The following is a 25,624-nucleotide window of genomic DNA, read 5'->3' as shown; positions in this document are numbered from 1 at the left end:
CTTTGATGCCAGCCCACCAGCGGATCATGTAGCGCTAGCCAGCTCATTCCCAAAATAATGGGAGCGCCTCCCAAGGTGGCCACATTAAACGCTATCAGTTCTGTGTGCCTTGCCACCCTCATTATCATTGGGACGGTCTGCAAGCTGACTCCTCCTCCCAACAACTCCCTGCCATTGATCGTGGTCACCTGCAGGGGGTTGCTTAAAGGGATCGTCTGTATCTGGTGTTCAGCAGCAAACTCCTTGCTCATAAAATTGCAGGAGCTGCCTGAGTCCAACAGCGCCTTTATTTTTAGGGGGTGTCCATTTTGCAGCTCTAGCGACACTTCAATCACTAGAGCAGGTCGAGGAGCTTCTGGCACGGGCACTTTCACTGCTCTTTGGCCTGGCTGCTGTGCCCAGACTGTGGCAACCAGGCGTTGGCTTTTACCTGCTCCGTTTCTCCCTGCTCTCCTCCCTCAACAGCTTCCACCATCCCTTGCCATTCCTTCCTCTGGGGGCAGACTCTGGCAAAGTGGCCTGGCTGTTGGCAGAGATAGCACTTCCGGGCGCCTTTTCCCTCCTTCTTTTCCCCCTCACTGGGCTTTGAAACTGCGCGCGCGCTGTTCCGATTTCCATCGGCTCTGCTGGCGGGAAAGCTGGCTCAGGAATGTCTGGAATGCGGAACTCCTTCCAACGTTCCCCTTTCCCTTCCCGCCTCTCCAAGGCTCTTGCCTCCTGGCGCGCTCCTATGGTCAGCGCAGATTTGGTCAGCTGATCCATAGACACCGCCCTGGGGCTCCGGGACAGTTCGTCTTTCACAGCCGAAGAAAGACCTTCTTCAAATAGCATCTGAATGGGTGCCGCCGATAAATCCCACCCCAATCTGTGAACCAGCATGGTAAACTCAGTCCAGTACTCACGGACAGATCGGCTCCCCTGCTTGCAAGCCATTAGCTGTCTGCGCACCACCCCTTCCTCAATATCGCTGGAAAACATGATATCCATTGCACGAAAGAACTTCATAGTGTCCTTTAGGACGTCATTGTGCGTTGCCATCAGGGGTCTAACCCAGTCCCTCGCCCCCCTCTCAAGATGCCCAATCACGAACGCAACTCGCGATTCCTCATCAGGGAACTCATCAAACTGCACATTAAGGGCATATTGCATCTCTGTCCTAAAGGCATGGTAGTCCTTGGGGTCCCCCCCAAACTTCTGCACCAATCCTGGTACCTTTCTGGGGAACTGGGTGGCTCTCCCCTTCTTGTCTGCATCCTGAGTCCTTCTCTCCTCAAGCCTCGCCGTCTGCAGCGCAAGTTGGATTTCCAACGCTCGGTATCTTTCTTCCAAGCTTGGACCAGCTCCAACCCCTGCTCCTTCGGTTCCGGCTGGGTCGCTCATGATGCTTTCTCCTGCACAGGCAGCGTACAGAGACTGTCGGAATGCTATGATGGGATGATTAGCTGCTTGTGCGTAAAATCGTGCTCCCTCAGAGTTTGTGCAGCTCCACAAACCTCTGTGTGTGACAGAGCTGCTCAAACATGTCTGCTCTAGTCACTCGTAGATTCCGACAGTGGCTGTCTGCGGAAGCGCTTCCAGCAAAGAAGCTCCTTAACGGAAACGCGTATTCTGGACTCACGACGTGGCAGCTTCCGGCGAAGCATGGGTCTCCCTATGGGAGCTTCTGACACCTCCCCGCTGTTCTCGCTGGACGTGTCCCTCATCCCTCCCTCTTCCCTGCTAGTTCCTGCTTTGGCTGCTGCGTCTCTCTCAGCATTCCTGAGACTCTCCTCCAGAGTACCCTCTCTCCCCCTGCTGGTCCCTGCTTTCGCTGCTGACTCCCTCCCAGCCTCTGTGAGCCCTTCCACCTCCCTTTCCTCCGATGTCAGTTCCCTGACAATACATAAGAAATGTACACCTAGTTCTCAATGAAATATATGAACTCAAAGTTGTGTGAACTCACAAGCAACACTTACCATCATACAATATTCTGGAAAGGCAAAACAAATACAAGGATGATGTGAGTACATCTTGCTCCTGAAGAAAACCAAATTGATTAACAGTCCCACTTACAGAACAAAATGTATTCCCTATAAATCATTTGTTAGGAAGTATTTGACCGCGTTTTACTGCGCACACATGCGCAGAAGTAGTCCTCAGGTTGCGGAAACCTCAGGATCTGACCGGACCTCCAAAATGGACCCCTTATGCAACCAGAGGTACGTAGCACTGTATGTTCCTGGACATGGAATTTGACCTCCAAAAGGAAAAAAGTGGGGAAAGGAAAACCCAGGAAAAACACTCTCTGATTTGTCCGGTTGTTTCCCCTACCTCCATCCCTTCAATATATATATATACAGGCTAGATGTAATTTTTTAATCACTTGTCCCATAAATATTACTAATTTTTAGCAGGGTGTATTCATAGTGTTAATGTGATGCCCACTAGCTGTTAGCTTTTGAAATAGAGTTGAGACATAAAGGTAGCTTCCTATGATCATATAGCCCACTCAGGAGAAGGGGGACTGCCAACTAAATTCCAAGTCTCTTGGCCTGGGAACTTCTGTCTAGAGCTGGTTGCAGGAAGAGGAACAAAGGAACCACATTGATATATCTGGTCTATGGGGCTCGTGTGCTTTTGAATGACAGGTTGTTAGGCCCAATCACAGGATGCAGGATGGGCAAGTACTTCAGGGAAGTGAAGGGCTTAACACTTGTGGGAAGTTAGGAGACGGGGAGTCAGAGTGTCCACTACTGTTGAAGTTGTCCAACCTCACTGCCAGGCAGCAATCTTTCATCAGCCTGGGTACATGAGGAGAGACAAGATGAAGGACTACAGAACTTGGGCACCTTAAAAGGGACAGACAAGGGCAAGGCAGAACACAATGCATTCTTAGGCTTAGTTACAGTAGGGTATGGAGCTAGATAGCTGTCCCAAAGGCTTCATGGGAAATGTGGGTGTTGGAGAGTAATGACATCATGCAGGTGATCTGGGAGGCAGTTCCAGACATAAAGGGCAGCAAGAGGGAAGAAGATCTAAGGCAGCAGACAGCCTTCGGATGGCTGAATGTGGCCAAGCAAGAAAAGCTAAGAGCAGATATAGAGATGTATTAGGGTGCAATAACCAGTGTGTTTTTTCAGGGGGGGAATGTAGGGGTGCACATATCCCTAAACATTTTGTGAATCTAAGTTTCACTTCATTGAGGGGCAGTATTTCAGTATGAGTAGGAAAATGAGAGTAGCTTTAAATTTCTTTTAGTAAAAAAGCACTGGCAATAACTTTTCCGAAGTGGGCAAGGACATGATAGCCTTTGTTATATTATCGTTATTATTACATATCCCTATATATGAAATGGCTGCTGAAAATGAGCCAGTGAGGTAGAAGAACTTAAAAATATGGTTTTCATATCAGAAACACTAAATATTCCCTTTCCTCTCTTCTGTCCACCTCCTGACTGCATTTTTTGGTGAGTGTAGGCTCAAATAATGTTCTCATGAAAGCAAAAGAAAATTCCATATGTGACCTTGTATCAAATCCAGCTTAAGTTCTGGCTTTCAATGATACAAGTAAACCAATTAAATGATACAAGGAAGCATCATGGAAAACTTAATGAGAGCACCAGTTCTAAAAGAACCAATATAACTTCCCCCAATACTAACCAGTTGTTTCAAAGAAAGAGTTCAACTTGAGGAGCTTCATACAAAATAAACAGGAGATTTGCTCCAAAAATGTGTATGCCTGTTCTAAAATGCATACAAAACAAATGCCTAAAATGTGCCATTTTAAATGGGACTTATCAGACACTATGTAATTAGCAGATCTTTTTTTGAGCCAAACTGCTGAAATAACCCCTTTCAGTCAGAGTAGGTTTCTCTGGCACAAAAAAAGTAGCAGAGGTGTTGTTATGATAGAAAGATGCATGGCAAGGAGAAAGTAGCAACAGAGTGCTTTTTCTTCCTCTTTTTTAATACGATAAAGCTAAAGAGTCAGTCTTCATATAGGGAAGGCATACACAAACTCTGGCCCTCCAGATGTTTGGGACTAAATTCCCATCATCCCTAGCTAACAGGACCAGTGGTCAGGGATTATGGGAATTGTAGTCCCAAACATCTGGAGGGCCAGAGTTTGCCTATGCCTGATATAGGGCATAGTTGTGGAATTTGCTTTGATGTAGTGATGGTTACAACCTGAAGGACTTTAAAAGAGATTTAGACAAATTCATGGAAGATCAAGCTAGCAATGGCTGCTAACTACAATGGCTTTGACCCACACCTCCACTGTCTGGGGCAGTATGCCTCTGATACCTGTTGCTGGGAATCACAACTGGGGAGAAGTGGTGTTGCACTCAGGTCCTACTTACGCGCTTTCCATAGTTGAGGATATTGAAATGATAACTCATTTATTAAATGCAACATATTCAACCATGAATTCCAGTTGGAAAAATCAGGCACACTTATATTAGACTGGATCTTAAGTATGTAGGATCTGACCTGTATAGTTAATATAGAGTAAGGGAAAGAAGACAACTGAGTAACTCCCAGGTTTTCAACCAGTGTGCCATGGCACCCTGGGCTGACTTGGGCTGGATCTATACCGATTAAAAAAAAAATTATAGAAAAAAAATGGATCACTGCTCTACAGCATCATCTGGTGTCACATGTTTATAATGCAGTTATAATGATATAATTAACAAGTGTAACTGAGTCCTTTAATGATGATCAGGGGCACCTTCCTTACCTCCTCTGATGAAAAAAATGGCTTCCAACAAAGCTGGAAACTCCCTATTCAAACAGACAAATGAGATGAGCGTCTTTACTTTTCCATATATGACTGTGCTATGTGACGCCAGTCACTTTCAAAAGAGTGCTGCCCAGCTTCTGAGGGGGGACATGAGGGGAGCCTGCAAGAGGGAGAGGAGGGAGAAGAGAGGAGGGAAGCGGATGGTTCATGGGGCCAGTATGGTGAGTGTGAGGCAATAGTTGGACCTGACAAGGCAAATTCTTCTTGCCTGGGCTGTGGCCAGTGTAAGTCCTACTTGGCAGGAGACCCACTGGAAGATAGTGAGGCAACTGTGACCCATTGAACCCAGTGGGTTCTACTCTTGAGCAGAACTTTGTTGGGCGAAGCCCATCCTCATTGGGTTGCAGGCAGTGTTGAGTCCTGCTTGAGAGGAAACCCATTGAAATAGGTAGGTAATAGATGGGAAATAAGCTGTAATAGTAACAGTAATAGTAATAGTAGTAGTAGTAGTATCCAAGAGGAGTTCTACTGAAATTGATGGGTGTGGCTGACTCAAGGATCACTGGCCTCCAATGGGTCTTCCCTGAGTAGGATAAAACCAATTTATATTGGGTTGTAGCAAGGGTTAATCTCACTCAGTGTAGGCCCATTGAAATTGATGGTTATGATTGGCAGTGTCATTGTTCTCCAGTACACCAGTCAGGGGTTAGAACTCAGCAAGACGGAGCTCCTCAGCAACCTTCAAAAACAAGGAAGGAAGGTGTCCTGGTGACATGTGCAGTGGCCCAGAAAGGAACTCCCACTTAAGTGGGGATCCCCCTGTATCACACAGGGGAGTCGCAAAAAGAATGTAAAGGGAGCAGTGGACTCAAGGGAACCACAGATTCAAAAAGGCTGAAAATGCCTGCAGTAACTTGTTTGTTGAAGCTTTGAATTTATGCCTCAATAGCTCAATTGGTTAGAGCATGGAGTTGATAACGCAAAGGTTGCAGATTTGATCGCTATATGGGACAGCTGCATATTCCTGCATTGCAGGGGGTTGGACTAGATGATCCTTGGGGTCCCTTCAAACTCTAGAATTTTTTGGTTCTATGATTTGTTATATATTGGAGAAAGAATCCATGAAAATGTACATATTGTACTAAGAGACACTCTTAGGTAGATAGCATTGTTTTGATATGGTGACATTATTTATTCTCAATTAGATAAATGGAAAATATACTGTAGGTTATACTGTAAAGGTAAAGGATCCCTGACAGTTAAATCCATTTGAGAATGACTCTGGGGTTGCAGCACTCATCCCCTCTATAGGCTGAGGGAGCCGGCATTTGTCCGCAGACAGCTTCCGGGTCATGTGGCCAGCATGACTAAGCCGCTTCTGGCGAACCAGAGCAGTGCATGGAAATGCCGTTTACCTTCCCACCGGAGCGGTACCTATTTATCTACAGTGGTACCTCAGGTTAAGTACTTAATTTGTTCCGGAAGTCCATTCTTAACCTGAAACTGTTCTTAACCTGAAGCACCACTTTAGCTAATGGGGCCTCCCACCGCACGATTTCTGTTCTCATCCCGAAGCAAAGTTCTTAACCCGAGGTAATATTTCTGGGCTAGTGGATTCTGTAACCTGAAGCGTATGTAACCTGAAGCATATGTAACCCGAGGTACCACTGTACTTGCACTTGACGTGCTTTCAAACTGCTAGGTTGGCAGGAGCAGGGACCGAGCAACGGGAGCTCACCCTGTTGTGGGGATTCGAACCACCAACCTTCTGAATGGCAAGCCCAAGACTCAGTGGTTTAGACCACAGCGCTACCCACGTCCCAGGTTATACTGTATTTACTTGAATATAATGTGCCATCAAATTTAATGTGCACCCCAATTTTCAAGACCTTGAAACCCAAAAAGTATTTGATGGCAAATGTAAATGTGCCATCTAATCTAATGCGCACCGTAATTTCCATGATGTAATTTGGCCAAAAAAGGTGTGAAATACAATCAAGTAAATATGGTACAGTATATTGTTGTTGAGATATAATTAGTTGTTGACCAATAAGAATATAAGGTCTCATGTTTATGAAAATGTATTTTAATATATGGTTGAATATATTTCCAATGTAGTGCCTAATGACAAACATATTTTTCAACAGAAGGCTACTCATTTTTCTACACATTTATATGTTATTGAAAATTTCATAGCTCTTTATACAAAAGCAGTATCAGAAACCCTAAAGCTTTCAAAGATAATTTTCAAATCAAAACAATTATAGTTTACATTTAAATTTGATGGCCCTGACAAACAAATGGTTCTTCATACATTTGTCACATTAAAAAAAAACTAGACTTGCCATGTACTACAAAAACAGAATCCTAAAATCTTATCTTGTTCAGCAGTGCCATCTAGTGAATAAAAAATAGAAATGCTTAGAACTCAGAATTTGGAAAACCAGTGGTAGCATAATCCACACTGCAATGAATGAGTTCCGAGGCCAATAGTAACAGCATCCATTCATGGTTCAACAAAAATATAGGAGTGCCTAGCACTGGTCTCCAATTTCAATGCCTGCACAATCAATTTTAGTAATTCTCTGTTGGCTTCAAGTTTGTGATTGGGGGAAACATCAGGAAACCTTTTCCCTATGACAGCAGTCCATTGATCTATAAGAAGGATATCTGGGGAACAAAGTCAACATTTGTACTGCTTTCCTTTTCTTGTATAAAATTGGTGGTGCATGGGATGAGGGCCAAACAACTGAGTCTGAGTTCTAGTAAGACTGAAGTACTATAGGTGAGCTGTTCCCAAGCCCAGATAACTGGCCAATTGCTTGCTTTGTACAAGGTCATACTCCCCTTTCATAGTCTTAGGGGGCTGCTGGATCCATTCTGTCACTAGAGCCCCATGAGACCTTTTCTCTCATGAGGAGATATGTTCTGGACTATATAGGAACTGGGCTTTTAGTGTGACAGCACCTACCCTTTGGAACTCCCTCCCATTACTATTAGACAGGTTCTGTCTCTATTGTCTTTTCAGTGCCAACTGAACACCACCCTTTCCCAACAAGCCTTTTTAGAAGAAATTTTTACCCCAGTCTTTATTTGTAGTGGACTTGAAATGGTTTTAAAATGGTTTTATTGTTACATCAGTTCAGGATGTTTCGTGGGAAGCAATTCATATAAGGTAGCAAATTGGCTTCCAATAGATTCTGAAAGTCCCTCATTTGATACTTCCAATGTACCAAGCATGAAAAGCCTTTTGTTAGAAACTAACAGAACATAAAAAACATGCATTTCCCTATGTTTGTTATGTTCAAATCTCGTACATTATTCAGATTCTCATCCTGCAAACATATTTCAAGCCTCAATAGCTTTAGTTCAATATGACATTCTAAAAATGCCTCTGTACTATGCTGCCACTCTTCTACAAATCAGTTTCCTCTTCAGTGATAAAATGAAAGCAGATTAACTTACCCATTATGTATTTTCCTTTCCAGTTTTAAGTACCAATAGTCAAACACAAATGAAGTCTTGCAGCACATCTTTCAGAATGGACATTTCTGGAAAGGGAAAATAATAATAAAAATATTATATATAATGGCAATAATACTATTTTATATTTATGCTTTATTTTATGAAAACAACTTTGGGCAGAAATGTATCTGTGGAAAATGGATATATAAATAGACTAGGCTTAGACCATAGGGTTTTCTTGAACAAGACAAAACCTTCCTATTTGTTCCTCAACAGTCAACCAACTTATGACTTTTATGTATCCCGTTCGGCAAGTATGGAATATAATTAAATCAAACTGTTCAGAGTAAAACCTTTTTATCTGATGCTGCCTTCAATATGTGAGTTCCTCCGGGCTCAATTTTATCCCCTGTGCTATTTAATATCTACATGAAACTGCTGAGTGGGTCATTCCAAGTTATGGAGTACATTGTCAGTAATATGCTGATGACACACAGCTCTACTTCTCCTTTACATCGGCAGATGAGGCAGTGGATGTGCTAGACCGTTGTCTTGCCTTGGTAATGGACTGGATGAAAGCCAAGAAACTGAAGCTTAATCCAAATAAGACTGAGGCACTGTTAGTAAGTGGCTCCCTAGACCAGATGGGTGGGAGATTGTTTGCTCTTGATGCTGTTACACTTCCTCTGAAGGATGGGGTATGTAGCTTGGGAGTACTCCTGGATACTTTGCTGTTGTTTGAGGCTCAGGTGGTCTTGAGGGTGCAGACTGCCTTCCATCCACTTCGGCTGGTGACCCAGCCGCGCCCCTATCTGGATAGGGATAGCCAAACTTCTGTTGTCTATGCTCTGGTAACTTCTAGGTTGGATTACTGCAACACGTTATATGTGGGGCTGCTTTTGAAGATGATTTGTGTAGAAACCATCAAAGAGGCATGATGGTTTGAGCATATGACACCAATCCTGGTCTGACTGCACTGACTGCCAATTAACTTCCAGGCCCAGTTCAAAGTGCTGGCTTTGATTCTTAAAGCCTCAATATGTCAACAACCACCTCTCGCCATATGAACCAACCTGGACTCTGCAATCATTACTGGAGGCCCTTCTTCGTGTGCCTCCTCCACGGGAGATCCGGAGGGTGGCAACACCAGAATAAGCCTTTTTATGCAGTGGCTCCCCATATGCAGAATGCTCTCCCCAGGTAGGTTGGTCTGGTCCCTTCATTATACATCTTTTTATACTTTTTTAGTTATGATTGTCATTAATAACAAATATTTCAAATATTTCCTCTCCAACCAGGCCTTTGGATGCTTAATATTCTACTGCCTCTTAAATGTGTTTCTGGGGTGGTGGTGGTGATTGTTTTGTTTTTGTTCTAACAAAACATCCTTCTTTGGATGAAGGGTGGTATATAAATTTAATAAATAATAAAATAATAAAAATAAATGACTGGGTATATAACATATAGAGCAGTGGCTCCCAATTAGCCAAGTACTGGGGACCCCCTATTTTTCAAAAGCCAAGCCATGGATCCTCTACTTTTGAAAATATTTATATCTCTGTGTGAATGCTGCCACCATACCCTCCCACATCTCCTAGTGCAAAACTGAGGTGTGTGTCTTCCAGGTCACGCTCATGAGAGCATAATGCCCAAAGATGGGATGTCCCAGGCAGTTGACAGGTATGTGTCATGGACCCCCTGGGTGGGTTATGTGGATCCCGACCACCAATTTGGAAACACTGGTATAGAGAGGTGCCTTCTCATTACCAAATGCACCATATGGTTACTTATTAACCAGAGTGAATTCCCCTCCCCCCAAGACAACCCACTTCCTGAAAAAAATAATTTACATGGAATGAAGAAAAATTAATTTTCAAGGAACATTTTAAAACCATGTGAATAGATCAAGGCTGCTGTACAAACTTGTACTTTGTTTTTACAATGTTGTGATAACTGTGGAAATGAAGATTTTCAACATGGATTGGCTTACTGGGTAAACTGGTTATGTACCTTCCTCTGAGTAATTGCCAATTCTCATTCACCTATAAGTCCCAAGCTAATGTATTGCTGACTGTACACTATATTTCTCTATATCAGGGTAGTCAACCTTTTTATACCTACAACCCACTAATGTATCTTTCTTGATGGTAAAATTTCCTTACCGCCCACCAGTGCTCAATGGAAGAAGGATTCAGCTTGTGCCGTAAAACTCCCTACCGCCCACCTAGAATCCTGAAGCGCCCACTAGTGGGCGGTAGGGACCAGGTTGACAACCTCTGCTCTATATACATATTTCTGGTTTCAAACTGCACCTGCATATGATATAAGAAAATGTGCCCTAAAATGAGCTGCCAGAATCAGTTTGTCTTCTTCAGAGACCATGGCCAAACCACAGTTTGGAAGTCCTAACTGGGCAGCCACTTATACACTGCCAAAAAAGAGAGTACAGTGGTACCTCGGGTTAAGAACTTAATTCGTTCTGGAGGTCTGTTCTTAACCTGAAACTGTTTTTAACCTGAAGCACCACTTTAGGTAATGGGGCCTCTTGCTGCCGCTGCGCCGCCGCTGCATGATTTCTGTTCTCATCCTGAAGCAAAGTTCTTAACCCGAGGTACTATTTCTGGGTTAGCGGAGTCTGTAACCTGAAGCATATGTAACCTGAAGCGTATGTAACCCGAGGTACCACTGTAAATGCATCACAAAAACAAATGGGGACACATATGCAAAATATTTGCATGTGCTAATTTATATGCACAGATGCAAATTTAGAACTAATTACTGCAATATAAAGAGAAATACACTGTATCTCAACATAGTGAGCAAGACTATGACCAGGTGACCCATATCCCTGCTTATGCTACTGTCCAGGTGCTAACATTTGCCGGGCAACTTCAAAAAACCCTGCTCTCTCCCTCCTAATGGTTATATTTAAAACAAGCTTGGAAAAGCCATTCAAATATAAGACTGTCCTCTGTAAAGGACACTCTAGTCCCAGGTGTAGGTGGTCAGGGTCTGAAAATAACTCTTCAAACATAGCACTTTAAGGGCAGTAGCCAGTAGACATCATTCCTTTATGCAAATAAGTGTTAATCATCTGCTAAACCAGTGATATGGAGAAGGAAATTTTCTGGTGCTTTGTTTTTCCACCAGGAAAAAAGTTTCATAAACTTATTACTAATAATGAATAGATGCCAAATACAAGTTCTCCTGACTTCTGGCAGGCTCAGATTCACCTAATATCAAGTGGGTGGATTCACCAACCTGTCAAAAGTGGCTCAGAAGGGTGAGCACTTTTTGATCTAGCCTGCCAGGGGTTAAAAAAAAAAGGTTTCCCACTTCTTCTCTAGAGCATTTAGTTTTCAAACTGCAAATTACCCTGATTTGCATATGAATATTTTCTAGAAAGTCCACATCACTGCTCTGGAGCTACTCAGAAAACCCCCTTTGGCCTTATTGAATCAGCCATGGTGGGTAGTTCAAAGGGAAAGGAGGGGAAATGCCATGGAGCATGTCCAAATGCTTTGGCAAGCCTAAATTAGTTCTGTGAGGGCTGCACAAAAAAGACTACTCTTGCCCTTGCAATCAAATGACACCAGGATGCCATTAATGAAGTCTGGCTTTTACATCAGGAATACTTGAATGCAGTCAGTAAAAGGCAATTAACAAGATTTGTTTTCACTAGCAGCTGGAGTTCTAACCCTAACAAAAATATTTCTTTAAAAATGCCTTCTCTCCCTTCTCCACTAGCTTAGCATACATTATGTTAAGAAATTATTAGTATCTACCCAGTTAGCTATCTACCGGTAACATTGATTTCAGCCAAATGTACTGGGCTGGTTCTTCAAAGCACCTCTGTGTCAATCTATAAACAGTAACTATAAACTGTTGCCACATGCACTGTTTCTATGGTAGCCTCAACTAGTAACTAAAAATAAACCAGGGGTGGGGGTGATCCATGCATGCTGCTTTGAAGGAAGCGGATTGTTGGCAAGAAAACTTGGGTTTACAACTCAAAAAATTGAACTAAACAGTGGTGCGGCGGGGGAACTCTCCTAAACTTCTTCCATACCCTTTCATTCTGAGACAGATGACAAGGTAGGCCACTTCAAACATTTCAAATGAAAGTAAATATTGATACTCTGGTTTCTCTTCCGATTGTATAATATGATTTGCTAAAAATGGAGGGAACCACATGATTAACACCTATTAGTCAAAATAGTGATAAAGCAGCATAAAAAGAGGGAGGTGGCTGGTCTATTGTAGGCTTTTGATATGTGGATGGAACTACTTAAGAACAGTTGCAAATAAGTACTAAGAAACACTATATATGCTAAAATGAGCTGTTCAGTTAAGACAGTAAAGTTGCATAAAACAAATGGAAACTTCTGTACAGGGTGTGTGAAAAATTGCCTATCTTCACCTTTAAAGGAGAGAAGATTTGAAAAAGTTTTTAAGCAGTTTATCTAAATGTTGCCATATTTATTAATAGTTGTTCTATGCAAACATTGCTGGACACCACCATGAAAACTAAAACAACAAAGAATTTTACTTTCTTGGGTTCCATGATCACTGCGGATGGTGACAGCAGTCATGAAATTAAAAGACGCCTGCTTTTTGGGAGAAAAGCAATGACAAACCTAGACAGCATCTTAAAAAGCAGAGACACACCTTGCCAATAAAGGTACATATTGTTAAAGCTATGGTTTTCCCAGTAGTGATGTATGGAAGTGAGAGCTGGACCATAAAGAAGGCTGATCGCTGAAGAATTGATGCTTTTGAATTATGGTGCTGGAGGAGACTCTTGAGAGTCCCATGGACTGCAAGAAGATCAAACCGACCCATTCTGAAGGAAATCAGCCCTGAGTGCTCACTGGTAGGACAGATCCTGAAGGTGAGGCTCCAATTCTTTGGCCACAACATGAGAAGAGAAGATTCCCTGGAAAAGACCCTGATGCTGGGAAGGATTGAGGGTACAAGGAGAAGGGGACGACAGAGGACGAGATGGTTGGACAGTGTTCTTGAAGCTACCAACATGAGTTTGACCAAACTGCAGGAGGCAGTGGAAGACAGGAGTGCCTGGCATGCTCTGGTCCACGGGGTCACGAATAGTTGGACACAAATAAATGACTAAACAACAAAATTCTTTTACTTGAGTCACTTAGCATATTTTTTTTAACGATGTAGGTTACCCTAGCTGCATATAGATGATTCTATGAACTATGATTGCAGGTTCATACAACTGAAAGGTTGAGCATACAGACATTTAAATCCCCAATGATTTTACAGCTCTGCTGTAACAATATTCCAGAGTTTGCCAAGGAACATATTGACAAATTCTGGGCTGCCTTTCTCTGTTCTTTGTCTAAGCATCTCATCATATAGGTTGGGAAGAGATTGTGAGGCACTCATGCACTAGCCATATAGTTCTTTGCACAAACCAAGGTACAGTGGTACCTCGGGTTACGAGCTTAATTCGTTTCAGTGGTCCGTTCTTAACCCGAAACCATTCTTAACCTGAGGCACGCTTTCACTAATGGAGCCTCCCACTGCTGCTGCGCCGCTGCCGCACGATTTCCATTCTCATCCTGGGGCAAAGTTCTCAATCTGAGGTACTACTTCTGGGTTAGCGGAGTTTGTAACCCAAAGTGTTTGTAACCCGAAGCGTTTGTAACCCGAGGTACCACTGTACATGTGAAAACATTCTCCACACAAAAGGGGATCTGAATTGGGTCAAAATTCCCTCCTCACATGGAGGAACTCTACATATGCATTTTCGTACACAAGAGTCCCTTCTCATGGAAAGATTGTGTGATCCCAAGTACATCAGTGGCAAGTGTGTGGGGCTTGCTCATGTGGCCCTGCATCTCTCTCACACGCTCTTTAAATGTATGTGTGGGCTTTCTGAACCCCTTTTAGTATCCAGTGTTAGTGATCACAGTTCGCCTAAACGAGACATGACCAAACTTGGCCCTCCAGATGTTTTTAGGACTACAACTCCCACCATCCCTAGCTATCAGAAACAGTGGTCAGGGATGATGGGAATTGTAGTCCCAAAACATCTGGAGGCATGCCTGACAACTATCACAAAGTTTTAGCCTTCTTGATAAAACCATAATATTTCAGGGTAAAGTCATCATGTTCAGGGTAGGATGCCAGACATGCTTCTGGAATCAGCACCTATTTTTAGTTAACAACTCATTCACATGTTACATAAAATCCTTCACAGCTCTGTTGACACCAAATTCTTAGGAGACTGTGCAACTATATATTTTCTTCCATACCTGAATATAACAGATGGGGGGGAAATTAGGATGCTCCCCCATTTCCCTAGGTAAAGTTTGATAAAACTAAACAAGACAGCATAGTCATGTTTGTTTATCCATGTGTTTGATGTGAGGTAGGGGAATTGGCAACAAAGAGCTGTGCATATACTAGGGCCTCATAATATTTTTGTATTCTTTTTTGTGTATTTTTTTAAAGCTTCAGTGAAAAATACATTTAAAAAAAGAAAAGGGAACACTAGACATTGATTGTCCATGTACATGATCATATATATTTGGAGTCCAGTAACTACTTTAGGCATATGCAAGGGTTTGCAGTGAAATGTCTGAACTTATTTCCCTTTAAACAGCAGACCATATTCCATATCACACACTACTTTTCAAATTATCTGGGTTTCAGCTTGTGACAAAGGGGGTTGCTGTTGAGGATACATATCCCCACTAAGCTCATAGAAGTAACTGAACTGTTGTTTTGATTCTAGCCTTCTGTTGTGCACTTAAAATTAATTTTAAGAGCATAATTTCACTTTTATACTGCCATTTGTTAGATAACCACCATCAAAAATAAAGCAAATGTAAAAACCTGATAAAATTACTAAAATACACCCCCCTTCACCTTCTCTGGAATATATCTTTATTTAAATTTGCCATCTCCCTATCACAATATTTATTATTCCTATCATTCAGATAAATGCTATATATCTTAGACATCATCCAAACAACTGATGAAAATCCAAAGCTTTCTTGGTATTTTAATTTCCTTATTTTAAATTCAGATGTCCACGTTTTACCACAATCTGCATTTTTAAAATTAAATTTCCATGTTTTTCAGACTATAACACACACATTTTATATGCAATTTTAACTAATGAACACACCCCTTTGCAAGCAATTTCCCCCTACATACATTTTTATTTTCACTCATATATTAATTTTTAGGCACATTTTTTGCATTTTGTAAATATAGGTTGTCCAAGAGACAGTATGTTTCTGAATACTAGTTGTTGGGAATCACAAGTGGGAAGAGTGCTATTGTGCTCAGGTCCTGCTTTTAGTCTTCACATAAACATCTGGATTTCACTGCAGAAACGGAATGCTGAACTAGAAGGGCCACTGGTGTGATCCAGCAAACTCTTCTTACATTCTTATGAAGAATTGTATTGCAAAATTTGGATAAGTGTGAATTTCAAAGGACAGCTCTCGTATTGTTTCAAAAGGTGCAAATTTGATAGATACACCTTTAAAAGTGAACTGAATTTGAATTTCTCCCCATCCCTAGAGATTGGAAAATCATATGTGGCAGGCTAAAAGGAGAAGAGTGAGAAAGGAAGTGTTTAAAGCTCCCCCCGTCCCCTGTCAAATAAGTGAAGAGCAAATTACACCACCACAGCAAGTAGAAAAGAGGGAGGGAGACAAAGACAACCTCAGGGCCTACTCAAACTATGCCATCCCCACCCACTTATAGGGACAACTTAAGAGTAACTGCCCCGTTCAGAAGAACAGTGAGGCTGGTTGTGTTGTGCTTTTGAGCATGTGCTTCTTGGTGTGTTTTGCAAAAGTTGTTAGCTGCTTTGAGGACTCTAGCTGAAAAATAGGATATAAATCCAATGAATAAAGAATGCCAGAGGGTTGGACTAGATGACTCTCAGGGTCCCTTCCAACTCTACAATTCTATGAGTATGAATTAAAATGATTCTCCTCCCAGCCCTTTTATTGGCTGTTTTATATAGTAATCAGAATTTGTATAAATCAAACTGTTGCCTTAATGTACACCTTTTCCTCAACAGGAACATGGAAGCAACACAAGAATTCTCCTCAGTCCCAAAAGTCCAACTTCAACAGAAGTATTGGGTAACAGAAGATAGTAAAGCTAAACTGCTGGCGGTTGGTGCCAAATGTTTGGAGCTAGTCACTCACAGAGAACATTATTACGATACTACTTCAGATGACCTAGCAATGGCTCAATTATGGCTTAGTCAAAGAAATCAACAGTGGCATCTTATACTAGAATCTCAGGAGCAGATGGATAGAGATAATGTTGCAAACCAGAACAAACCAGAAAATATTCAGAGTGCTAAACCTACTGTCTATGAAGAAAAGAAGCAAACACAATTTAAGCCTAATAATCAAAATGACCAGCAACTTGATTTGATTGAAACAGATAGTACATATACATGTGCAGCAGCCAGTTCTGCATATACTGAACTAGTGGGGGAGAGAGAGATAATTACACATCTGGCAGACTTTCTTAACATAGATTTGAAATTTGAGGACGAAGCAAACATGACCATGGAAGACTTTCTGCAGAAGGCTGGTATCCAGCATTATGCAAGCAATCATGTTATTAATCAAATAACATATAAACTGTGTGACCAGTACACAATTATAATTCAAAGGGATGAAAGCTCTTTGAAGGAGTCTGCAACTATATTGTTAGATATGGATATTTTAAATATTTGCAAAGGCTTTGAAGAAATGGAAAAATTAGCAAATTACCTGGAATTTGAACATCAAGCACTTCAAAGTGAACAGGAACTGCTCATGTAACAAAAAAACCCACCATGAGACCTTCAAATTTGTGAACTATTTTCTAAGAAATGGTTTAAGGATATGATTACCAGATCAATACATTTTTTGCCCCTTTAAATTTAAATCCAGTGCAGTGTGTAACAAAATCTTATGCAGCTTGGAAATACAGATTTATGGCAATGGCAGCAGTACAACTGATTAATGCCAACCGTGATCTATGAATAGCACTGTTAACAGCTGCTGGAGGAAATACATTCTAGAGAGCCCCACTAAAATGAACTGCTTAAGATTAGTTTCCTATTTTCAAAACTGCAAAGGCTACATCTTGGTTCAATTAAATAAATCCCTCAGTCAACCAACCCTAATCTTTTCATTTAACAGTTTTAGACAAAAAACACATTTCTTGCAGAAAAAAATCTGTCTTCAGCAAACTAGAATCTCAATAGCTATGAGCAAATAGCTTAAAATATTTTGCATTTTTTACAGTGAATACATTGCCACTTGAAAGAGCTCCTGCACTTACACTATGCACAAGCATTTAAATGAGACTTTTTTATTTTAAAGCAAATTTCATCGCAACATTTTTATTAGAACTGTTAATGCAAGCTTGATCTTTCACTGCACAACCCTTATATATAAAGAGGAGTCATAACTTGAAGCCTATATTGCAGCTGCTGCATACATGTGCAGGAAAGTCATGCATATCCTTGAATTTCTCTCATTCACACCATAATGTGCAAAATGGTTTTGTTTACCTGTCAAACAAAAATCCATTTTATCTGCCTCTTAAGAAAAGAATCATATGACACACTCTCTCTTTAACATGCCCTCAGTTGTGATTCAGCATTTCATTCACTACTTTGGTGGTAGTAGTATACAGTCGTACCTCCGAAGTTGAACGGAATCTGTTCTGGAAGTACATTTGACTTCCAAAATGTTTGGAAACCAAGGCGTGGCTTCCAATTAGCTGCAGGAAGATTCTGCAGCCAATCGGAAGCTGCGGAACCCGCACCAGACGTTCAGGTTCCAAATAACATTTGCAAACCAGAGCACTAACGTCTGGGTTTGTGGCGTTCAGGAGCCAAAATGTTCGACTTGCAAGGAGTTCGACCTCCGAGGTACAACTGTACTACTGTACTTCAAGCATACTGCTACTACTATTAAAATCCAGAAGAGCTGCATGAGTTGGCCCTGTTTTCACTTTAGAGACTAGTGTATCATGAGGCATTTTCCCATGCTTTTACTCATATAGAGGATAATTTTTCAAGGATCCCAACCAAATTTGAATTAAAACTTCAGTGTTCATAGTCATGTCAGCATTTTACTCTCTACTATTTTTGTTGCTGAATTCTGAAGAAATGATGAAAGAAAATAAGATGAGGCTATTTCAATGGCATCTTAACTCAGGAATAAAAATGGCTGTAAAGCATAGGACTGTGACAGATTATCACTATGGTGCAGTTAGAGAACATTTTAAGATGCTATTGTAATGGAATTATTTGACTATTATAATTGGCTGTCATTTCAGAAGAATGCAGTCCGCCTTTATCTATCATTTTACAAGCTTTCAGACTGCTTGCACTAGCTTTCAGACACCTGTTGGCTTGTTTTCCTCGAAAACAAGCCATGTACAATGCAACTTCAATGAACAACAAATATTCAGGGTCTATCAGGTTACTTTATCTGATAATATGTGCATTGTTTAATACTAATAAAACATTTTAAAGGACAATTTTCCACTTGTCATCTCTAACCAATTCAATGATTAAACCTGAAGTCTTGCTACTAGAAACCAATGTTTAAAAATGTTTAAAAAAAACAGTTTCATGCTAAGCATTCATGTAAAACTACCAAGAGATCTAAACAATATTCTTGCCTATGCTGAATCACTTTACAATCCACAATTTTTGAAATATAATACTTAACATGTTTCTAGCACAATTTCTAAAACCTTTACACTTTAGATGGATAGATGATGTGGCTGCTTGCCAACTGACAGCTATTAACAAGGATTAATTAAACATGGTATTCCATCTAGTGTCCCCCCCCCACTTTTCAATCAATATATCCCCTCCACAGACACCTCTGCAATGATGATGACATTAAAATATTCCGCTGTTCTTCAATAAAAGAGAAAAGGGGAGACCAAATTGTGTCAAAGGTATCTTTTTGGGAGATGCCTTTGATTAGTGGCTGATGGTATGGGAGGATTCTGATAGAGCAATGCTCCAGATGTTATTAACCCAAGCCTCTAAGTTTCAAAAATAATAATTTGTATAAATTCATGCATTCAATGTGCATGATTTGTGCAATATTCGTGTAGAGCAGATTTCATACTATAGACATAAATATAACTTTAAGGCCTATTTTCATCCACATTTCGCTGAAGTTCAGCAGCTCGTGGGAAAGGGGAGAGAATATGTGCACTGATGATAAGCACTGGTGATAAGATACTGTGGCCACCAAATCTACATCAGGCATACAGCTTGGAATAGTTTATTTCTTATAGAAAGGATGTATTTGAAAAACAAAAAAATGAAATACTGAACACAGTGTTGGATAAATTTGGCATGACAGAAGATCCCGCAAATCCTCAAAAGTTAGCTGAAGAAAGGGCTTTTGTTGCTCTCACAGTGCAAATGTTAATTCCTAAGAGTTGCTTTGGAAACCAATTTTTGGCTGAGAAGTGGGATAAAATATATTAAATAAAAGAAATTTATTGTTGCAACTATAACATTATTTCATATAAAATGTGTTATGTTACAACGTTAAACCACAGATTTTTAGACAGGCCTATCCAGATGTTTAGAGCAGGGGTCAGCAACCTTTTTCAGCAGTGGGCCGGTCCACCGTCCCTCAGACCATGTGGTGGGCTCCACTGTATTTTGGAAAAAAAAAAAGAACAAATTCCTATGCCCCACAAATAACCCAGAGATGCATTTTAAATAAAAGCACACATTCTACTCATGTAAAAACACGCTGATTCCCGGACCATCCACAGGCTGGAATGAGAAGGAGATTGGGCTGCATCTGGCCCCCGGCCTTAGGTTGCCTACCCACGGTTTAGAGTTTTGGTGTAAGTTTTAATCACTTCTTAGTTTATTGTTTATTTCAATTTTTGAATGCTTTTAGTTTATTGAGTTTAATTATTGACAATTGCATTGTTATATCTTTTTGGAAACTGCTTTGAAGTTTTTTTACAATCTCGTGGTGATAAATTTTATGAAATAAAGAAAGAAAAGTATACATTTCTGATTAACAGTGGTAGGTAAGAGAGGGCCACCTCTATGGCATTACCTTATTAGACGAAAATAAACAAGCTGCTCTCGGGTTTTCAGTCCTCCCAGCTACAATTGATAGATAATACATACCTTACAGGGTTGTTACAACAAAATGTACATTGATATGCTTCCAGGCATGCCCAACTTCAAGTAGGCTATGATCTACTATCCAGTATCAAAAACTGGCAGTGATCTACCACACTCTCCGATTGTCATTCTTCAACTTAGACATATTATATTTGGCTGAGCTTATGATAAAAATAATAACAAATTATTACCCCCACACCAGCCCCCTCCCAGGGTCCCTTGGCTCTGTGGGGAGGTGGCTTACTTTCAAGGATACGCAGCTAGACTGGAGCTTGAAAGGTGGACAAAGTTTAGCGTCCACGAAGAACTAGGGGAGAGAGCGGAGGGGTGAGGGACCCGGCATTTTTTTTCACAGGAACCAGCAGGACGGGGGAGAGGAAGGAGGGATGTCATATTCTCTCTCCACACACTGCCCTTCCTGTGGTTCCCTCCGCAGTGCTGCAGCCCATATGAAGCCAGCACACCTCATCATTGCCCTGCAGCTTGCCTGGGGCGGAGGCAGGTGCCTCATGCCTTTCTGGGGCTGGCCAGCTGGCTGGATGTCAGGCAAAGCTGGTGGCCTGAGTGGGGCGCGGAGGAAGCAGTGGAGCAGAGAAGAAAGCTGCACCGCTGCAGCACCTGCCCACCAGCGCTGAGGATCAGCAGTGCCTGGAGCAGGAAAGAGGGAATTGAGGTGGCTGCAAGGAGGTGGAGGCGGCACCAGTGCCAGCCAGAGAGCTTGTTGCAGCGGCGGTGATCAAGCCCGGCTTGACTGGCCATGCCGCCTGAGGAGTCGCTCCGGCCAAGGCCAAGCACACACTGAGGGCACCCGGAGGCAATGGGAGAGCCTGGGGGCGGAGGCGACGAAGCCTTGGTCGTCTGATCAACCAAAATCCATCCCACAATCGACTGGTCGATCACTATTGACATGTTGGACATGTCTGGCTTAGACTCTCTGCTGCTTCATCATTATGGCTTAAAAGGTTGTCTTGTTTTTCCAGTTACATGTAGAGTCAAGGGAACAGAAGAGTCCATAAACTAGATAGAAGTTCAATACTTTTTGCCCAGTTAGAGCCCATGAGAACTCAATTTGACCAGAGAAGATCCAGTAATGTGTTGAAATTATTTTGGAGAGCAACACTGAAAAATATTCAGGACTATGCAAAACCTGGTTGAAGCCAGTGCTACTCCTACTCAGGGTAGCCCGCTGAAATTGATGAACCTAACTTGGTCATGTCCACTATCTTCAATTAGTTTACTATCTGTAGAACTAGCACTGAATACCACCCATTGTCTTTTGGGTTTTCATTATGGTTAAAGTTGTTCAAAAGCCAAGGTTCATCTGTATATTATCCACCCAAATTTTCCATGTTTGGCCTACTGACACTTATCAACTATTGTGGTGAAATCCTGATCTAAAACAATACTTTCCACCCTTCATCTGTCAGCGCTCCTCTTTCCAAAGATGCTAGTCTTTAAATGGTGTTGATACTATAATCCATCAACAAAGTATCAATGACCTCATTTAAAGATTGGGTACTATTTTTGATAGCCTTTGACCCTAGTAAAATCATTAGCTGTTACGGAGCTTTCTTAATGAAAACTACTAGTTACCAATATTACCATGGCTAATAATCAACTATGTTGTGGGCTTTTTCTTTTCTTTTCTTTAAAAAAAAAGCTAGCCTATTTAAGTATTCCAGGTGGTAATGACCGCCCAGTTTTTAGATCTGTGGTTCATGGACTACTTGGTCTGAAGGAATCATAGTTCTTCCTACAGCTTTACTGTTGGCACACAACGTATTGTTACACAAGGAAAAAGAAGCGAAGCTGGAAACTCACATCAGAAGATTCTAAATTTCAGAATACAGTTCTTGTAAGGTTCACACAGTACAGCAGGTGGAGCCAAGCTGTTGAATAGCTCCTTAGGCAGGGAATGCTGAAAAAGATGCCGTAGGTCAGGCTTCCCCCATAGTGGGGCCCTTCAGCTGTTTTAGGTTATAAGCTCCAGCCAGCTTTCCCATAGTTATACTCCAAAACATCTGAGGGGCATAAGGTTGGGGAAGACTGCTTTAGAGCATGTTGATACTTATTCTTGTTTCCGCAAACTGATACTTATTCTGATGCATACTGAACCTGCATAACTTGCACAAAAATGTTCAATTGCCTCTTAATCCATAGTGTTTTCTGTTGAAATAGTTGCGGTTGTACTATCAGTACCAAATCACCTTTGATCAAGCCCCCTCTCCTGTTCATTTAGAATATCTGTTATACACTGGAAAATTTCTCTACTATATTAGATTTATCTTCCTTTGTGCAACTCCAAAGTGTGAGGGATAATTGAAACTAATGAAAAAGTAAATGCTAGCTCTTAGGAGTAGCAAAATGTAAATCACTGCACATTTCACGATGGGTTCCCATGCTATAATCCCAACCATTTGACAAAGTCCACAGCAATAGACAAGAGGAAATGTTTAAGCAGCAGCACTGTAAAGGTTATTATATGATCAGCTGATATAATATAGAGTAGCTAGCAGGGTGAGTCAAGAAGTCCCTAATTCAAATCTCATCAGCCATAAACTCACTAGGTGGCCTTAGCTAAACCACTATGATCACAGTATGGTTTTCAAATACAGAATATGGGGAGAATACTTCCCTAAATCACAGAGCATTACTGAAGTAATTCTATGAAGCATATGAGTTCTCTGGAAAGAGATCACAGTGGATAACTCAATGAAAACATCAACTCAGAATGCACTGGCAGTGATAGGAGTAAATGCCATGCTAGGGATGATTAAGAAAGGGATTGAAAATTAAGACAGTCAATATCATAACTATCTAAATCTACAGAAGTTAGTTGTATTTGGAATATTGTGTACAATTCAGAATGGCCCATATCCAAAAATGGTACAGAAAACAGCAAGCAACATGGTCAATGATTTGAAGCGCTTTCCCTAAGGTTGCCAGATTTTTTCAATGAATCCGGGGGCACTTTTCAACTTCAGTAGGAATGGTAGGATTTTGTCAGGGGACTGATTTGTAAATCTGGGGAGTGTCCCTGGGAAATTGGGATGTCTGGTAACCTTACTTTAAAGGACTTTTTAGTTTAGAAAAAAGCAACTCATTTTTTGAAATGATTATATTAAATGAACAGACTAGCATAATCCCTATTATCAGAGCCAAGAACTATGCAAGAGAGGAGTTGGAATTAGCTTGAAGAAAATGGTTCACAATGGTTCACAATGTTTACAATGAAAATGAAAATGAGTAATACTGCTAAGAATGCCAATAACAACTCATTACTGTTTGGTGTTTTTGTTTTTTGTTTTTTCAGAAATCTAAGGCACACCTTAATGTTAACTTTCATAAAGCTTATAAAAACAGAATTTTAAAGGCATCCAAATGTTTAATGTACTAAAGAAATAGCTTGCCTAATTAGCTGAATTAGAGCATATGGTTTCTGCTGCTAGTGTCATTATTTTGAATAAGTGCTGAAACTGAATGTTGCATTCCTTAAACTTATTTGCTTTATTTCATTTACACCTCATCTTTCTTTAGTCAGCCTACATGCACCATATTTTTCCGTGTATAAGACTAGGTTTCCCCCCTTTAAAATGTCAAAAAATAGGGGGCGTCTTATACATTGGGTCATCTCGCCCCATTTTCTTAAATCTGAGTCCCCCAAAATAGGAGGCGTCTTATACATGGGGGCGTCCTATAGATGGAAAAATACAGCATTTCCCTGGAAGTCACCAGACCCAGCCCTGCTTAGCCTCAGCAAGGGTGGTAGCCTCACATGACTTCTGATAGGGTGAATAATTGCATACGGTGAACTATTGCTTAAATGTTGATCGTGCCAACATTTAAAAATCTCTGTAAAGTTACAAAAATATTAACATTGTTATACGGTATGATCACATCTTATGTGCATTTAATTTGTCTGATTTCAACCATATGCCGCTGAAGGCAGGCTTGTTGAAATTGCACATGCTAAATCCAAGCAGGCTGGAGAGCTTAAAAGCTCGGTTTTTTACCTGGTAGACTTGTGGTTGCCCAGCATGGAAAGAGCTTTTAAGTTCTCCACCTTGCTTGAGGGGCAAGGCTCTCAGCACCTAATTGGCCACAAGCAAGGCAGGGTTTAAAGCCTTTTATTATGCTTGGGATACCAGCCACAAAAAGAGCTTTTAAAAAGAGCTTGGTGTGCAGCTATAGGAGTACTGGGGATTCTCCCCCCCCCCCCCCGCCACTAGCTACAGCATGGCTCCAAGGGTTTGAGTATGTGTGATTTTCGTGCATATGTGGAACCAAACCCCTGTGTAAGATGTGATTGTATTTTATTTGTTTTATTTGCGCTTTATTTGAGACAAAATATGCTGTATGAATATTACCAGTACATCTAGCTGTATGGTAAAAGTAAAGGGACCCCTGACCATTAGGTCCAGTCATGACCGACTCTGGGGTTGCGGCGCTCATCTTGCTCTATTGGCCGAGGGAACCGGCATACAGCTTCCGGGTCATGTGGCCAGCATGACTAAGCCGCTTCTGGCAAACCAGAGCAGCGCACGGAAACGCCGTTTACCTTCCCGCCGGAGCGGTACCTATTTATCTACTTGTACTTTGACGTGCTTTCAAGCTGCTAGGTTGGCAGGAGAAGGGACCCAGCAACGGGAGCTTACCCTGTCGTGGGGATTCAAACCACTGACCTTCTGACTGGCAAGTCCTAGGCTCTGTGGTTTAACTCACAGTGCCACCCATGTCCAGCTGTATGGTAGGCTAATGTTATCAGTGATGTAAAGATTCCAGGCATCAGATCATCAATATATTTTTTTATGCTGGACCCTGAGAATTTGAACTGCATATTTCAGTTCTAATAAAGTGACAACTAAAATCTTCCAAAATGTTGCAATGTCATCAGGCAAACAGATATACAAATGCAAAATATAAGGAGCAAGTTCCTAAACTGTGGATTATGAACACTCATTCAGATGACCCATATTAAATATTCATATTGATTAATATTGATTCTTCATTGTATTTTAGTTGCTTTTTATTTCTTACATGGTATTTTATTGTATTGTAATTTAAATATTATGGAATGTGCATTGTAATACAAGAAAATACGATGTGAAAAAATACAATTAAACCAATAAAATTACAATTATAAATCATACAACATCTACCACAGAGCATTACAGCTCTGTACTACACTGTACTATACTGTATTTCCTCATACAAACCTAGTGGGATGATGTAATTGGTTAAAGAAGAACAGGGCATGAACCA

At 41.2% G+C, this 25,624-nt stretch overlaps 1 protein-coding gene across 8 annotated transcripts in view; it reads right to left on the bottom strand.

Annotated features, from left to right (window-relative positions):
- The window catches only part of RALGPS1 (Ral GEF with PH domain and SH3 binding motif 1), a 232,333-nt gene that overhangs the window by 191,246 nt on the left and 15,463 nt on the right, over positions 1-25,624 (bottom strand). For all 8 annotated transcript variants that reach the window (XM_082207701.1, XM_082207695.1, XM_082207698.1 and 5 more), the window contains exon 2: positions 8,185-8,270. The gene's annotated coding sequence lies outside the window, so the exon portion shown is untranslated. The remainder of the gene's footprint in view (positions 1-8,184; positions 8,271-25,624) is intronic.

This window comes from Podarcis vaucheri (assembly GCF_965113315.1).
Source record: "Podarcis vaucheri genome assembly, chromosome: Z".
NCBI classification, from domain to species: domain Eukaryota; kingdom Metazoa; phylum Chordata; class Lepidosauria; order Squamata; family Lacertidae; genus Podarcis; species Podarcis vaucheri.
The sequence above is the reverse complement of the archived record's forward strand: the minus strand, read 5'-3'. Positions and strand labels throughout refer to the sequence as shown.